A 5,000-nucleotide genomic window follows, 5' to 3' on the forward strand; every position below is an offset into this window, starting at 1 on the left:
AATATTTACAAAATTGTAAAATCTAGGATTTACAATTTTGAAATAAAATCTTTAAAACAACATATGTACTTTTTTTTTAAATTGAAGTGGAACTAATAAAACGGAGATACTTTGTGCTTTTATTATTATTATTATTATTATTATTATTATTATTATTATTATTATTATTATTATTAACAACAAACTAATGGCTTAATCAGTCTTACAAAAGGCGTGCCTGTTGAGAACAGCGACAGTGTTAAGGTATAGCTTGAATATCTTAAATAAATAAATAAATAAATAAAAATTAAAAAAAAATTATTTAATTAAATAAAAAACGAAAAAATCAAAAAAAAATCAGAAATTTAAGAACGTTATTAAACAATAATAATATATCAATAACCCGAACTGTATAACAGTCAAGGTGATTCCTATTGTAATTGAAAAGCTTGGAAATATATATAAAAAAAAAGCCACCATAAATGACTTAATCACATTGACAAGAAAATTTATTTTACAATTTTGCAAAAGGATTTCCCGTTGGGAACGGCGATAGTGTCAATACAGCTTGAATGTCTAAAGTCAGAGGAATTGACCTTATGTTTAAGAAAGAAAATCCAACTAAAACCATCGAAAAGTTGAGACTATTATAATAATAATAACAACAATTTATGTATATGGCATTTTATTTTGAGTAAATTAAAGAAAGTTGATTTCTGGTAGTATATACTTTTTGTATAGCAGCTCATACAGTGTTATAATCGCTGATAAAGTAGAACGTTAAACGCAATAGCAACGTTAGTTGTAGATGAAACCATAGATTGAGTGCTGCTACCCGAACTGGGGAGATATCATACAAAGAACTCTGTTTTTGTTTCTTTTACATATTTCAGATTCTACTGTGTAATCTTGTGGGGATGGTCATTTCTTTTCTCTATTGTCCCTTCCTCAGATGAGAGAGTTTTTTTTTTAATTTTTCACTGTCTTTTTTATTCTATGGAACGTAGTACAACTGGATTAAAGACACCCCTTTGCACAAATTTGGCATCGGTACATCGACTCTCTTCAATAACTGCTAATAACTATCCTTTCTTATTCTGTGTCTATCTTAAAATAGTATTCCATGAACATATTTTCTTTCTAAGAACTTTGCATCTGTGAAAAATGTTGCCGCAAGAATGTTTCACTGAGGACTACAACATGGCAATTTTAAAATCAAATGTCAGTAAATACTTAAAAGGGCGGTATCATCGATGGCATTTTAATCTTCATTCACATATCATAGATTCCTTTATAATTAAAAAATAACATAAAATCAAATGTAACACTAAAGAACAAAACCAAACAAATAGCAATAGTTTTATTTAACACAGTCTTTTTTATTAGTAGTGTGAAGTATTAACTCTCTTTTGCCTGGTAATACGTTATTATATCACGATCAGCCGCTCACTGGCCTATGACCGTCCTCACGTGTTACACTAAATGTCTTAGAAACGATCCCATGAAAATGCGAAGATGGGCCAGTCATAGGGGGTCTGTGTATCGCGAAGAAAAGCATTCCTGAGATGTTGGATGTGGGTGTGTGGCTCCTTTATTCTCTCAAGATGATATCTTCACTCTGGTGGCATTCTGGCTGTAATCTTCCTCCTTCGTTATCCGGACCGCTTCGTTGTTTAATGGAGACATTTATGGCAGACACAAGAAAGCACACAATCGGACACAATCATAATATTTGAGAAATACAATTAACTATTTATTCTACAAAATGTATAAAGTATATACACCAAGACAATTTACACTTAATAAACTTGAAAATTAAACTACCAAACCTAACTAATGATAAGAGGAAGGGGGAAATAAATGCTCACCTCATACTGTTCAGACGAAAACGAGGCCGATAGAGGAAAAGGGAATTCTGGGATTGCATTACTGTGTATCCTTTCGCCTTCAGCCAAATCACATGGGGGGAGGTGCGTAAGCAACCTACGTGGCACCCAGATATAGTGCCACATTACGGAATTAGGCAGGTTGCAGTTAATCAAATTGAGATGAAAATCAATTATATTTTTCATAGATCAAACTTGGAAATGTGTTGATGTATATGGTTGCATATAAATTCATATGTCTTGATAAAAGAGAAAGATTTTTAAAAAAGTCATTCATCGCTACTTGTGTAAATAGAAATCAATTGGTAAAACATTTATTTAGTGGGGGAACCATTAGCGGGCGTATAGGCTAGTAAATGATTTTACATCTCGCGATGGAGTTAGGGTGCCCGGTTTCTTACTAAACCGATTTGATTTTCCCCGACTACTTTATTTATAACCATAACTGCAACACCCCTAGCCTGTATACTGTGCCCATACGGGAAAAGACAAAAATTATCCTTTGTAGAATTTACATGAGTTTTTGGACGAAGACCGCAGTGAATATTCCGTCATCTGTTTGCGTGGGCAATCCGGCATTTTTTTAGATCTAGCGTTTATTTTAAAACTTAACATAATTTTAATTGAGTTATTCCCCTTTGAACGTATCTATTTGTGAAATAATGATTCTTTAAACACTTGTTGTAATGGTTCATCATTCAATTCGTTATTTTAAATCCTCAACTGACGATTCATCCAGCTCATTAATCCTCATTCCCGATTGTGACTAGAAAAGATTATTTAAAACTACTCTAAATCATATTTAAACGCAACGAAATTAAAGCTATCCTAAAATTCAACTGGCTACGTATGTATAATTAGATAAAACCTACACGTAAGGAGAAATACATTATTTCTAACGTTTGCTAAGTCGTAAAACTATTGTTGGCGTTTAACGATGAACTAAATACAGTAATGCACACTGAAAATACATAGACAATGAAATTAGTTCGGCCGTCAGGACTTCGAGCGTGATTTTGTCACGACTTTGCCGCCATTAAAGCCAGCGTTGAAACCTTCTGTGAACGAAGTTAATTATCAGTTTGTTTTTATAAGAAAATGGGTCTGTTATTTTTTCTTTCCATTTTTTTCTTTTCATTTTTATTTAATTTTCTCATTTCGGTCATTGATATTTCTACAAAATCTTTTCACGATTATTTAGCGAACCTATCTGTATTTCTAGTAATGGAGTGCTGATCATCACCGAACCTGATTATCACTAGACAAACAAAGAAATGTAAGAAGTCAACTCCGTACAATCATAGTGCAAATATACAAGAAGCATATTCATGATTCGGTTTATCCGAATGTCATATAATTCTAGAAAAATTCAAGTTAATTGAGGAAGAAACAGATGATTTTAAGAATAAATAATACGTAAGTAAACAACATACAAATTCAATTCTTTGATGTGTACAATAGTTCCACAGATGCGCAGTTCTAAGAAAGTTTGGCGAGGGGGGCCATAGATTGGAGCTCAGACGAGCACTTGCCATGCAAATAACGATAAAACAGAGACAGGCTCGCAACGTCTCTTCTGTGAGCTTACATGAGGATGGTAAGAATAACAACTATACATACTTAAAGTTTTGTCTGGAGTCGGATTTTTCTACGCTGCAATGTAGTAGATCGGAGACGTTAAAAAAGCGATAGTCTTATCTATACTTCAGTCGATTTCATCGTTTATGTGTACTGACTTTGATCAGCTAATGTCCAATTAAGTAAACTTGTCTACGACGTTTAGGTTGGTTCCCCTAATTGATATCTGTGTCTAAGCATACTTTATTCCCGGGGCAGGTTGGTATATTACTTGGATCTTCTTTTTGCGAATAATCAAACTGAAATTGTTGCACGGTTCCGGAAAATAATCAACAATATGTTACATTAATTTATTTATTGAAGACTATTATACTCATCTTTATTAGTTGTTGTTTCACGACCTTTCGACTAATTATTCCTCTGGCCTTCGTCAGGTGGTAACCGTGACGGGATAGGAACTTCGAATCTCTTAACTGCATTCTCAGCAATTACTGACATCCATAGTTGTTGTCATATCACCATGATTTCGCCAGGTAAGCCATTGGCCGGCTTTGGGTGGGATTGAAACTCTATCTTTAAACATTTCTCACCTGGAACTGTAGACATTCAACATCTCTATCCACTGCTCCACGGGCCTCGAAGGGCGATAAAGGTTGCATTTTCTGGTCTTATAAATCCATGTTTATTTATTATCTGATCTTCCATGGTCGGGTCCGTACCAATTAAAAAACATTATATATATATATATATATATATATATATATATGTGTGTGTGTGTGTGTGTGTGTGTGTGTGTGTGTGTGTGTGTTTTAATTTGAATTCATTATTGAGATGAGTATTATTTATTAATTTAATTATTTATGGATGGCAGTTATTGATGAGAATTCAATTAAGAGATTCAGAGTTCCTATCCCGTCGTGGTTACCACCTGATGAAGACCAGAGGAATAGTTGGCCGAAACATCGCGAAATGACAACTAATAAAGATGAGGATAATAGTCCGCAATAAATAAATTAATAAAAAAATACTCATCTCAATAATGAATTCCAATCCAAAAATATAAATATGTTACATGTTTGATTCTGTGCTGGCAAAAACGAGGTCTCGTATAATGCTCTTCATGCTTATGATAGGAATAAGTCGTTTTGGGTTGAACAATTTTCCGTCTGTCCAGCAATTGATGCTTATTTCAAATTTTACAGCGGTGAATGCATCAGCCAGCACCGCAAAGGCCATCATGCCGAATAATGTTCTGGCCAGTACACAGCCTTATTTCACAAGCGGGAAATCCTAGGAAATTAGCTTGGTTCATGGAATCTGCGTTTAGATTTAAGCACAGATAGAGAGTTGAAAAATTGTTGATAGTGGTTGTAGTAAGACGAGTGTTTTGTGAAAGCTTGGTAAGGAGGAACTACAGATTGTATATAGAGACAGGATAGCAATGTCTCTCCTGTGGGAAAGAGGTTGCTGGGGAAATAAAAGTGTATCACCTACAAGGTTTCGAAGTAGATTATAAACTATGCCAAAGCAGGATAGGGTACATCTAGCATCTCATGG

Source organism: Euprymna scolopes, chromosome 3, assembly GCF_053919585.1.
Source record: "Euprymna scolopes isolate OS-2025 chromosome 3, ASM5391958v1, whole genome shotgun sequence".
Taxonomy (NCBI): Eukaryota; Metazoa; Mollusca; class Cephalopoda; order Sepiida; family Sepiolidae; genus Euprymna; species Euprymna scolopes.